Below are 14,067 nucleotides of genomic sequence, written 5' to 3'. Positions count from 1 at the left end.
GATGTAACTGTAACCAAACTTTTAGTTTAGTCTTAAACAAAAACATGGTGTTCCATAATGAAAAATATAGTTCTTCTAACCAAGGATCAGTAGAGTGTGCACTGTAAGCTTTTCCAATAGTAGTGATGAAATTGTACAAATCCATCCACACATTTTCCCGCCTCATAGCATAAATGTTCAAGAATGCTAGTGGATATAACTCACAGCCTTCTGTCACGCAACAGAGCAAAATTAACCAAATCCAAGCCACAAACCACCCTAGCTCCATGTTAATAACGTGGTCAACAGGCTGGATTAATGATACTTAATTAGTTTTTTTCATTAGTGGCAGTGACAAACAAATTGTCCTCCAATGGGCAAAAAATCAAGGAACTCAACCAAAAAGATGTCTAAATTATACTGCTCAACGAAAAAGTAAGCTGAAGAGTAATAAAAATAGTATAATGTAATGCCATGGTCAGATTTGTATTTGCTAGATAACTTTGGGGGCCAGATGGAGACTGACTTAGGGGAGACAGCCTCAGACAAGCACATTCCACACCCAGGTGATGCAGTCTCGCCCACACCCCCTGACTTTGTCCCATCTCAGGAAGAGGCACACGCTTGTCAAGAGAAGAGTCCAGACTCTAGACGCAGCCCCTCACTAAATTCCTGACTAAACTGTCGATACTTGCCGCACAAAATTTTTGTCAGGATTAAATGACATAGTGCATATAAAAACTACAGGTAGTAAGAAGTCAGCAAATGTTACTTCCCTCTCACCTCTTTTTTGATAAAGTAATATAATATTCTAGACTAGCGATTCTCAATGTAGGTTTTGAGGTTCAATTTTCATCACATGACTAAGGATATTGATTTAAAATACAGATCTCTGGGCCCTTCCCTGGCTCTCTGAATCCAAGCGGTGGTGCCTGGGAATCTGCATTTTATCAAACCCCATTTGATTGTGATGCCCACAACTTGAGAACCACCTTCCAGACTAGCAGATACAACCTTAGTGATTCTTCCGTTGTTTGAAAGGCATATGGGTTTGTTCTGTTGTGTTTTTTCTCTTCCCCAGCCATTGATAAATCTCTGAAAGTTTAGGCCCAGGCTTTCCATCAGATAATCCAGCAGAGGCTCGGTTCAATAAACAATGACTAAAGACTTGATTGATCTAACGGCATGCAAATAACATTGTTACGGTAAAACTTCTCCTGTCACTGTAAAAATCTTCAAGCCTTACAGTTTATTCACTGTTGTTATTGTCCTACAAATCCTTATTTGAAGTTTGTTTTTGGGGAGAGGTAGCAAATCCCTTGCCGCAAATCCCTAAATCAGAATGAGAAAGTCGGGGTTCCTGGCTCCTGTTTTCAACTCCTTGGCCTTCCACCCCTCACCACCCCCCCACAGTCTTGATATTTTGGGACTAGATATTTTTATCTTGTTTGCTTACTCTTTGCTGTTTTTGAAAACATGCATCTATATCTGGAACTCGGGTCTAGTTTCAGCAATTGTGAGAAGACTATATTTTCATATTTCCTTGTTTTAGTGTGTAAGTCCCTCTCCCAAATATATAAGAATTCCATGACAAGTAGTGAAAGAAATGGCTCTTTTGCCACTGCCATCTTCTCTCCTGGCAAGTGTGACCCAAGGGGTCCATCATTTTGTGAGGACGCAGATGAACTGCCTGGGTTGCGAATTCCGGTGACCTATGACCCACCTTTGCTTCTCAGAAGCTTTATTGTCCTGAATTTATGTAGGGATAAGATGCTGTGTAAATCTCCCCTGAAAGCCCCGTGCAGGCAAAAGAGGGGGATGCTTCAGGTCTGCGAACACGTGCGTCATCTGTTTGACTTATATGGGCACCCTAGGGCTTTCATTTGGACCAAAAAGTGGAAACCGAGCTTTCATTGTAAACAGATGGTGCTGCTAACAAGGAAAGGAAAAACTTCTTCCAGTCATTCTCCCGTACTAGAGACCTGAAGATTTTGTTTTAAAATCAAACAAACAGAACTATCAAACACTCCTTCTCCCCCATACCTCATAGGCTCTAGGTCAAAACACACACACACCCCCTCGCGAGCATACCAAACCTGGTCTCCATTCCTTACTTCTCCCCTACTTCCTCGTCCTCTCCCCATGCCAAATTCTACATTCCTTTGGTGTAGATACTATAAATATAAAATGAACAAACTCAATCCCAAATCACAAGGGGGCTTTTCTTTGCATGACCACAACATAAGCATTTGTCCATCATTTGGGGATTTTTATGAAGCCTCTAAGAATGTTCAGAATTCCAGTCTTGCTCAAACAAAGTCTCGCTGGTCAGTGTGATTCAGATGTTGAATCTTGAGACAACTTCGGAATTTCTGGTTAGAAGAAAACATAACCCTGAAGTGTTTCGATGTGAAAGATTTCCATGTTTTTCCCCACTTCACCTATTTTCTTTCAGGCCAGAAAAAGATATGTGGAAATTCTTATGTTTCCTTTAACATGAGGAATTTGAAGTTGATTGTAATCTCCCTGTCTCTGACCCCTAGAAAGAAGTAGCATTATTATGCTATAATTGGGTCCTTACTTAAATTTCTCCATTAGGTAGCATCTTGTTACATAACCACTTTATGCTTTTAAATCTGAATATCATTGATAACAATCTCCTGACAGATCATAGCTCTGGGGCCTAAGTTTGAAAATGAATCATCTGGACCCCAGAGATGTTCTTCTCGAGCATTCAAGAGGAAGGAGACACCGGAGGCTTATCCCGTCACCTGTGCCTTGGGGCAGGACCACACTCAAACTGCCGGAAAGAGATGAGGATCTCTTTTATTTTTAAAGTTGCCCAGAAAAGCAGATTCCATGACCTCCCTAGGTAAACTCTCCACTGTTTCAACAATGTTAGCATTTTCAGAAGAGAGTTAAATCTACCATCACTACTTATTATTAATTTGAAACTCTGTCAAATTATCAATTTGAACTGCTTCGGGCTCTAGAAAACCTCTCTCCCCACATCAAGGCCTTTCTGCAGTGCATCTGAAAGCTGAATTACCTGTCTACTTGTGTAAGAAATAGTGAGGAAATAACATTTCCCATCTGTTTAATGTGGATACCTGCTCTGCCCAACTTAATATTATGGGGTGCATCAAAAGAGATCACGTGTCAGTCTGCCCAAGTGGAGTATTATTTGTTTCACCACCAAAATAATCATTCTAAAGCTGAATCTGGAAGCAGTCATTTTAAATTTGCTGTATTATAGAAATAATAGGGACTCCTGAACAACAATACTGTAAATATAAGCCTAAATGACAGATACAAACATTTTGTTCATGAAATAGCATGTAAGTACTCATGCAAGCCATCTAGGTGCTGAGATCTCACAAAGCCCCAGGAAAACAATTTTTCTCCCTGAAGACGAGGGACTCATCTGGAGAGCAACAGCAGAAAGCTATATCCACTGTTTTGTTACAGCAGATGCAGGAACTGAGCGAGCAAGGATGGAGGCAGGGGACTGCATCACAAAAACGTACGATACACAGGTAGATCAAGGTGATTCAGAAAGTCTGAGTGAGAAAGAGTAAGACAAGACATACTGGGCAAAGGGAATTGAAAATAAAGTAAGGTTATGACCATACTATTAGATAAGGTAGAATTCAAGCCAAGAAATCAATATCAGAAGAAGGGTTTGAGGTTTGTTTGTTTTTTTTTTTTTTGAGGACGATTAGCCCTGAGCTAACATCTGCTGCCAATCTTCCTCTTTTTGCTGAGGAAGACTGGCCCTGAGCTAACATCCATGCCCATCCTCCTCTACTTTACATGTGGGACGCCTGCCACAGCATGGCTTGATGAGCGGTGCCATGTCCGCACCTGGGATCCGAACCAGCAGACCCCAGGCCTCCGAAGCAGAACATGCGAACCTAACCACTGTGCCACCGGGTCGGCCCCTTGACTTTCTAATACTAAAAAATGAAACTCAAAATGAAGCTGTAACAATTATGGATATATATTCACCAAATAACATAGAAGCCACATTATAAAGCAGAAATTACCCAAGATGCAAGGAGAAATACACAGAAATGAAAATTCTCTCAGTCCATGATAAATCAGGTGAAAATATGAGAAGTATAAAGAAGACATAAATAACATAATTAATAATAAGATATATGTTATTCAACTCTGTATGCTGAAAATACAGGTAGCATTGTTTTTTGAAGTGACCAAGTAACATACTTGAAAATGGACCATAAATCAGTCCACAAAGAAAAAATCAATTCTAAAAGATAGAAACAGGCAATATTCTTTGATCACAATGCAATAAAGCAAAAAATTATCAAAATTTCAATTATGAATATCAATGCAAAATTTCTAAATAAAATATTAGTAAATAGCATCTACCAGCATATTAAAAAATATTTATCATGGGGCTGGTCTGGTGGCACATCCGTCAAGTTCTCACACTCTGCTTCTGCAGCCTGGGGTTCGCTGGTTCGGATCCTGTGTACGGACATACGCACTGCTTGTCAAGCCATGCTGTGGCAGGCATCCCACATATAAAGTAGAGGAAGATGGGCACGGATGTTAACTCAGGGCCAATCTTCCTCAGAAAAAAGAGGAGGATTGGTGGCAGATGTTAGCTTAGGGATAATCTTCCTTGAAAAAAAAATTATCATGACTAAGTGGAGTTTATTACAGGAATGCAAAGATAGTTCATTACTAAGAAATTTATTATATTCCATTGAATTAATAGATGTAAGGAGAAAAATTATACGATCATTTCTAAAGATACTAAAAAAAGCATTTGAACAAAAGCCAATAATCATACTTGATCCCAAAAAAGTCCTCAATAAAATAAGAATTAATATTTCCTAAGCATAATAAAATGCATCATTTTCAGTCCCAAGCTCATAGCGTGCCTATTGGGGAAACACTGGAGACATTGCCATTAAAATCAAATATAAGACAAGAATGCCCACTATGACTACTGTTATTTAATATGTTATGTACCTAATAGAAATAGAATTAGAAAAAAGAAACTAAAGTATAAAAATTGGAAAACAGAGAATTAACTTTTATTTTTGGATGATATAGGTAGAAATATAAGAGAATTGAGAAATATCTACAAACAACAAAAGAATTTAGTAAGACAGAATGGTACAAAATGAATACACTGTAATTAGTTGATTTTATCCAGTAAGAAGATATAATGAGCTAAGACCCCATTACAATAGTAATAAAAAGATAAAATACCTAGGAATAAATGTAACAATAAATGTGCAAGACATATAGGAAGAAAACTGTAAAATGTTCCTGAAGGACACAAAATAAGATTTGAACAAATGGAAAGATCTACCTTTCTCTTGGCTAGGAAAACTCTACAACATAAAGATATAGATTCTCTATATGTTAATTTTCTAAATTTAATTCTAATAATAAAAATAGTAATAAAGGTATCTATCATTGTTATTATTTATTTACTCTGACATACACATGGAAAAATAAACAAAAAGGAAAACTAGGAAAATCTGAGAGAGTAGAGCAATGAGAGAATTACACCCATGAGATATTAAAATTAAAAGCCTCAGTAATTAAAACAGTGTGGTAGGGGCACTTGAGCTAAGAGATCAACCAAGGAAAGAGAATAGAATGTCCAGAAATAGACCCAACCACATGTATGAATTGCATACATGATTAAAATGGCATCTCAAAACAGTAGGAAAAAAATTACTATCAGAAAGTGATAGTAGGGCAAAGCACAGGCAAAAGAAGCAAAAACAGTCAAGAGGGACTACACCAAACTTGAAAAGCTTTGCACATCAAAGGACACAATCCACAGAGTGAAAAACCAACCTTGGAATAGGACAAAGTATTTGCAAATCATATATCTGATAAAGGGTTAATATCCAGAATACATAAAGAATTCCCACAATTCAAACAACAAAAACTCCTACAACTCCTACAATAAAAAAACCAACCCCATGAAAAAATGGCAAAGAACTTGAACAGACACTTCTCCAAAGATGACATTCAAATGGCCAACAAGCATATGAAAAGATGCTCAACATCATTAGTTATTAGAAAAATGCAAATCAAAACCACAATGAGATATCACCTCATACTCAGCCACTATCAAACAAAAACAAACAAACAAAAAGAAAATAACAAGTGTTTGCAAGCATGTGGCAAACTTGGAACCCATGTGCTCTGTTGATGGGAATGTAAAATAGTGCAGCTGTTATGGAAAACAGTATAGAGGTTCCTCAAAAAAATGAAAAATAGACTTACCATGTAATGCAGCAATCCCACTTCTGGGCATATATCCAAAAGAATTGAAAGCAGGATTCAAAGAGATATCTGCTCCCCCATGTTCATAGCCCCGTTATTTACAATAGCCAAGAGGTATAAGCAATCCAAATGACCATCAACAGATGAAGGGATAAAGGAAATGTGGTATACACATACAATGGAATATTATCCAGCCTTAAAAAGGAAGGAAATCCTGTCATATGCTACAACATGGATGAACCTTGAGGATATTATGCTAAGTGAAATAAATCGGTCACAGAAAGACAAACACTGTATGATTCCACTTATATGAGGTATCTAGAGCAGTCAAATTCCTAGAAACACAAAGTAGAATGGTAGTTGCCAGGGAATGGGGGGAGGGGGAAATAGGGAGTTGTTGTTCAGTGGGCATAGAGCTTCAGTTTTGCAAGATGAAAAATTTCTAGAGATCTGTTGCACAACAACGTGAATATGCTTGACACTTCTGAACTATATACTTAAAAGTGGCTGAGATGGTAAATTTTATGTTTTGTGTTTTTTACCACAATTAAAAATTTTTCAAATTTTTTTTTTAAAGTGGTAGTGGGGAAACTGGATCATTAACTGGAACAAAATAAAGCAGGATCCATCCCTTAATACCTTATAAACTGAATCAGGATAAAATATAAATGGACCAAATATTTCAATGTCAAAAAGTAAAATCACAAGTATATGATATTGGAAAGGACTTTCTACATACTTTCTCTGACTACATAAAAATTAGAAACTTTTGCACATCACAGGATACCATAAGCCAAGTCAAAAACCAAATGAGAAGATAATCTGTAGCTTATAACACAAAGAAACAGTCTTCTTAACATATATGGAGTTTCAAGAAATCTATAAAGAAAAAGACTAGGAACTCAACAGAATATGGGCAAAGTATATAAAGAGAGGCCACAACAAAGGAAATGGAATTGAGTCTTAAACATATGAAAAAGTTGCTCAACCTCACTCAAAATCAGAGAAATGCAAGTAAAAACTATCTTGAGACATCATTTTTCACCTATCAGATTGTTAATTACCCAGAAGTTTGATTACGTACTCTATTGGCAAGGCCGTGGGGAAACAGCATTATTCAACATTGTTAGTGGGAGTGTCAACTGGTTTAGCTCTTTGAAGGGCAATTTGGCTATATCAATCAAAATTATAAATACATAATCCAGTAATCCCCTTGTGGGAATTAATACCAGAGATACACCTGCACAAGTGTAAAAGGTCATATGTGGAAGTTTGTAACATTGTTTAATAGCAAAATATTAGAAACAACTCAAATGTCTATCGGTGGGGTCTTGATTAAATAAATTGTGGCCCATTTATCCCAGGGAATGCTGTGCAACATTGAACATGAACATGTTTTATGCTCTGATATGTATATGTATCACGTCTCTCCTCTTTTCAAGACCCTCCCATGGCTGCCCATTGCTCTTAGAGTAAAAGCCAAAATCCTTACACTGACTTACAAGATTCGACATGAGCTGGTCCTCTCTTGCCTCTCTGATCTCCTATGACACTCAGCTTCACTTTCTCTGCTCCAGCTACACTGGCCTCTCTGCAGTTCCTCATATGTGTTAGTCGTTATCCCACTTCAGGGCCTTTGCAATGGCTGTTCTCTCGGCCTGGAACACCATACTCCCCAAATAATCCCAAAGCTTACTCCCTCACCGCCATGAAGTCTTTGCTTACATGTCACTTTCTCAATAAGGCCACCTCTGACTACTCCATTTAAAACTAAAATCTCCTCCCCAACATTCCCGGTCCCCATTATCTTGCTCTATTTTTTCAATTACTCCTATTACAGTCTAACACAAAACATAATTTTCTTATTTATGATGTTTATTGTCTGCTTTATGTGCTTCCCTCCCCAAGGTTTAAATGCTACAGGGCAGAACTTTTTGCCAGTTTGTCCATTTCTGTATCTGTAGCACATAGAACAGTACTTGGCATATAGTAAGTGCTTAATAAGTGTTTGTTTCCAAATTAATGAACCATTGAACATATGATATAGAAAAGATCCTACAGGATATTTAAACGAAGGAGTAAGATAATGGACAGTAATTGTCCTGGATATAGTATTTTTAAGAAATAAAGAAAGAAGAGTTAAGAATTTATATTTGCAGGTTTGTGCGTAAAGAAACCTGGAAGACTACAGAAAACATTGATAAGTGGTTACCTGCGAGGATATGTATGGACTGGACATAGGGAAACCGTGGTAGGAAGGAAACTGCAGTGTGTATAGCTTTATTTAAATTATATGAATGTATCACTTATGAAAACATTGCCCTATAGCCACACACACAAGCTGACGTATGGCTCCCAGACAGAAAGTTCCTAATTCAGTAGTTCTGAGCAGGGCCCAGGGAATCTGCATTTTCAACAAGTTCCCCTTCCCCTCTTCTGAGACAGGTGCTCTACAGACCACACACACTGAGAGCGCGGTCACCACTCCCTCTCCTGACCCCAGAAACTCTCCGGAACATTCAGCATTGGGTTAGTTCTCAATTGGAACACAAGCCAATAGGCAGAGCATAGAAACGAAAGGTGGGGTTTCCAGAAACATTTGGCACCACTAATAGCTGCAACCCAAAAGGTAGCCTCCTGGGGTATAGGATATGGAAGGACAGCAGAAATTTCATCTATCCCTTCAGTCTCATCCACACACCCACACATGACCACCGAAAGGGTTGCCATCTTTGACTAGGTTATTTACACATGTTGGATGTTACAATGAAATTTCGGACTTCCAAAATGTTCACAGTTTTAGCAAGGCAGTCAAAGGGGCTGCTCAGGTTGCTGTGCTCATGGTGAACACATACTGAACCTCCCCCACACCCCAATTTGTCCTTCTGCTTTTGCCTGGGCATTTTAATCAAAAACATATTTCCCCTAATGCCCAGAGGAAAGACTATTCTAACACCCCTTCCTGGAGATGAGAAAGGTGGTTAGGACCTGAATTGTTTCTTAGTGAGACGCACCCAACAAGGCCACTCTGCTTTACTGTGATGCCTTTCAGAGGAACAAAAGTATTTGACTCTGTTATTCAGTGACTCTAGCAAAACTCTACAAATGAAGTGCAGAGGAAGAAAACTAAAGGACCTAATGACATACAGGGACTAAACCTACTAATCCCAGAATATTTTCAGTTTGAAAAGTAATCTCATGCTTACTAACTTTACATTGATTCCCAAAGGAGAGAGGAATTTTAATAAGGGAGAAAGAAATTCACTATTTTATGATCCATCACTTCCTCAGCATAATAAAAATAAACTAAGAAGGATACACGCCAAACTCTCAACATTTTATTTTCACTTCAAAAAACATTTTTTGCCTTATCTCTATCTGGACCTCTCAAGATGATTCTCTTTCTGGAACAGACCTTCCGATAGGGTTTCTAATTGACTTCAAGAATCTATCATGCCATTGACGTTTTATACGCTACATTAAAATTCATAGCTTCGTGGGTCCCCTACAAATTTCTTCCTTAAATTTCCAAATACAATCCTGGGTTTCTGTTTCCCAGATTGACCCATGATAAGCTGTTCTGTGATTCGACGATGAGAAACAATGGAAGCGGTGAAATCATCTTTAAAACTGTTTAAAAATTAGGCCTTGTCTGCCAATCAGTTATAGCTGGGAAGTAACTAGGTCTTTATTAAAGGGTTGGTTTTGTTTCTTCTATTGTTTCTCCATAACATCTGTCTGTGTGGTAACTGAGTCACTATGACATAATGCTGCAGAGGCTGTAGGACACCAGACCCATGTACATATTCCTCTCGCAGTGAGTCGCAATCTTGGGTCTGTTCCCTAGATGTTGGTGGAAAGACTTGATTAATGGCGGGCTTGTTCAACATAAAAAAGAACAAAAACCAGATTTACTCTTGGCATTCCCCTTCCTAAGGGCTTCATGTGTAATGTAGTAATTAATTTATAGCTTTGCAATAAGGCAGCATCAGAGAAGCAATTTAATTCACGAGAAGTAACGCAGATGGAGAGCGTCACTGAAAGATACCCCCTGCGTGGAAGGGTATATAAGGAAGCTCCAGAGGGAAATGGATTTCTTTTATAATGAATACAAATTCGCTACTAGTTACCACTTGGATTTCCCCCCAAGGTGTCTTGAGAGACAGCATGTTGACTAAACGCACAGAGGTCTTTAGGAAATGCTTCAATCCACACTTGAACGGGCTTTAGAAACCGTGGGTGGAACTTGCTCATTACCTTCTCCATGGGTGACTGCAAGCCCCGGACAAAGTAAGAGCCTTTTCTAAGTGTACTAAGGGCTGGGAGTAAGGGGAGATGGACCGCCCGCCGGCCCCTCTCAGTGTTATTTCTGGAAGTTAGCAGCATTCCTCCCCAGGACACACCCTCTCCCCCTCCCCAGCAGCCCCCTCTCTGACACACACCGCGCACACGCGGCTCCTTGGCGAGACGCGGCGCACTGGCGGCTGCAGCCGAACTGTCGAGACGCAGCCTGCTCGCGGCTGCCTCGCCGCCAGGAGGCTTCCAGGGACCCGAGGACGCGAAGACGTCTTCATTGCAGCCTGCAAGGGGCCGGGCTTTTGGCAGCTCGGCGGCCCGTTCATTTTCTCTGTTGTGTCCTGCAAACTAGACTGAACTCGGAGCCCTGAAGTTGCAAGCTAGGAATCGCTGAGATCTGAAAGACCCCCGAGAGGAGCTTCTTTAGGGGCAAGAGGGGGTTTCCTGCTCAACTGGTAAGTGAGAGCATTTATATATGTAGGGCTGCAGGAAAGAACGCTTTGCAGCGTTTCCCGGCAGTAGCATGCAGATACTTCTGTGAAACGTACAGTTCTCGGGGTTTACTTGCAGTGAGCTCAGAAGACGGTCTTCCGCCACGGTTTGCCTAATCCCCACCTCGGACCGCTCTTAGGGGGCGGGGGGGGGGGGGGGGGCGGGCGGTGAGTCCTGCTCCGCGCGGCTTCTCTGTTGTTAGAGTTGGGCTGGGGGAGGGGAGAGAGGCGTGAGGTTGAATCCCCCTCCCTTTTTTTCCCATTAAAAAGTGATACTTTGAGAGGTGCTTCGCTTTCAGGCGTTTAAATATCTGCAGCGGATGCGCCAGGTTTGTTTGTATTCTTTCTAATTTCTTGGTAATCTGCTCCATCCCTGGTTGAAGTAGAAGGAAACTTTCACGGAGCGAGCAATCTCTGCCAGCCTAACTGCTGCTCGGTTGCTGAATGAACTTTAGCTGGAAACACTTTAACGGAAGGTTTTGGTGATTTTACCCAGGAGAAATCTGGGCGTTTTCACACCTGTTGCTCTTCGTTTGCCCCAAAGTTGTCTGTTTGTTGTCTTGGGTTTCACTTGATGGCATTCCTTTGTCTAACAAAATCGAATGCTATCGTTCTCATTCCCTTGTTCTCCTCCAAGCCCTTTGGACCAGTCCTGTCTTCGTTAGCATTCAGTTGGCTGCGGTTCTCAGGGAACAAGTGGCAGGCAGAATACAATAGGGAAAAATGCATTCCTGATGACTCCTCTACCATGGAAAGACTGAACTGAAAAACTGACAATTCTCCATTAGTTTTAATGGAAAGCATTGCCGTCACTGTTCTATAAATATTCAGTTTTGGTGAATTCTTGATATTAGCTAATCCAGAGGTAACCAGCATGACTTTTAAAGAGATTCCTCCCAAGCTACCAGCGTTACAAGCATAAAGACCCTGACACCTGAGCCCTAGGGATGCTGAAGTCACCTCTCACTTGACAGGCACGTAGGCTGTTGATGAAAGAGAGGGGTGATGTGGTGTGTGACAAGGGCGAGGGAGGAGAAGCGCCTGAGAAGGGGGCTGAAGTTTGTTTTCAACTTTCTGATGATGAGGAAAATCATCAGGATAAATACAGTTTAACATCCTGGTAGGTTAAGTTGAATTCTTGTCCACATGATGATAAAGACTTTCAATAGCTCTTCTCACACTTGCAAGTGGAGCTCAGTGGAATGCTTGTTTATTTCTGTTGCTGATGAATCCATGGGAAATCTCTGCTGAACCCAGCAATTTACAAGTCCTAGCTTATAACTGCCCACATAATGGCAAACAGGTTATTTTCAGTAACCTAAGAGTCTTGCATTTTCTCTGACCATTGTTTTAGAGGTTACATGAAGGTAGTTTGAGCATGCATTTGAGCTTTCCCCTCACCCCCAACTGAAACGGAAAGTTATCCTTGGGTGTCTGATGAAAAAGATAATTGCCAGATATGTTACCAGGCTATAAAATAACATGTTTCTGAAAAGATTACAGCTACTAGACATTAGTGTCGCCAGCTACTATATAATCTTTCATTGTTCCTTCAGGAAGGAGACCCACCTTGATCAACACTGTTTTCATTTGTTTGTTTGTTTGTTCTGTGATCCTGCTGGGTCTTTTTTCCTTTTTGCTATTGGAAATCTCCCTTCACTTAGGTGAAATCACAGACTAGAATTAGCAGCAATGATTGCTTTCTAGGGCTAAAATTAGAACAGTCCACAGGACTGTCCAGGCATATCCTTCTTGTCTCATAGAAGATTCTGCAGTCTCCCTTCAAACTCCCACTTTAGCAATTATTGGAAGATGATGCTTACGTACTCTTGAAAATAGCATTTTTATTTGGACAGGTTTTTCCCTTAAGCTTTAATCATACTTTATCAATGCATGTTGAACTTTGGTTCTCTGAGGTGCCTACAGGCACACCTAATACATTTACCATCCCTTCAAAGTCTATACACTTAACTCTTTGAACAGTTCCTTTTAAAAAAATAAACAAAAGTTCCAGTGGCACTTGCAGAATACAAGACTGGGTCCTCTGATGTGATGGCAGATGGCAGTCGCTTGAGCTTTGTTTATGCCCAGGATAAGCTCGGTGTCACTTAAATTAATCATGAATTGAATAATTGATTTCTGACACCTTGGGCTGCTCTTAATCTCCAGCTATAAATTTAAAGATCAGTTACTATTGAGATCTAATTCACTTGGAAACCCTTTCAAAGCCTGTCAAACGATTTTACAGCTGGTCAAATCTAAGTCACAGTATACATTATGAAATGCAATGACATATACACGTCAGGCTCTCCTGGCTTTCCCATTTCAATGACGGGCTTCAGTGACCTTCCCATTTGTTGGTCAGCTCCAAAGATGGTGGGGCTGATGGATACAATGGGTTTCTGTAAATGTAATTAAACGTGTCTCTGCCAGCTGCCTGTGGTATTCGTGAATGTTTTCATAAGAAAAGCTGTTCTTCGGCTTTATCTGCCCACTGTGGTTTGTGGCATGTTGTGCTATTCTGCAGCCGGTGCAGTTTTTTCCTGAATGATTGAGCTATGATGTCATGTGCTATCTCAGCGCGGAACCCTTTCAGGGCTTTGCTGGGGTCTGTGTGCCTGAGCGAAGGGAGTGGAAGCTCCCTCTGAGCACTCTTGGTAGCGACTCCCCGTCTACTCCAGCACATTCCATTGCCTGGAGACCAAAGCCACCAAATGATTTGCGGTCAGAGTGATTTGGGGCTGGTTAGAGATGATTTAAAAGGAAGGTTATGGGCATATGAAGTGTAGGGTAAAGAAAATATATTTTACTACTTTATTGAGACCACATGGCTCCAACTTGAACTTTTTTTTTTAACATGGAAATTGCTGGCTGAACTGGCTCACAGTGTTTTTTTCCTTTTTATTACTTAGAGCAAGAACTATACTTTCTATTTATTGTAGGCTTGACCTCACCATTATTTCTGAAATTTGAAACATTTTTTCTGCTTAAGAAAATGGGGAAGAGTAGGATTTCTCTGTTG

The 14,067-nt window shown here is 40.1% G+C and overlaps 1 protein-coding gene across 7 annotated transcripts in view; it reads left to right on the top strand.

The window, feature by feature from the left end:
- Nucleotides 1-14,067, top strand: part of PALLD (palladin, cytoskeletal associated protein) — a 382,662-nt gene that overhangs the window by 111,192 nt on the left and 257,403 nt on the right. The window contains exon 1 of one of the 7 annotated variants that reach the window (XM_070611502.1): nt 10,091-11,009. The exons of 5 other annotated variants lie outside the window; for them this stretch is intronic. The gene's annotated coding sequence lies outside the window, so the exon portion shown is untranslated. Of the gene's footprint in view, nt 1-10,090; nt 11,010-14,067 lie in introns of those variants that run through there. One more of the 7 variants, XM_070611500.1, reaches the window with a different exon arrangement.

Source organism: Equus przewalskii, chromosome 2, assembly GCF_037783145.1.
Source record: "Equus przewalskii isolate Varuska chromosome 2, EquPr2, whole genome shotgun sequence".
NCBI lineage: Eukaryota > Metazoa > Chordata > Mammalia > Perissodactyla > Equidae > Equus > Equus przewalskii.
This window is presented reverse-complemented; position numbering and strand designations above follow the sequence as displayed.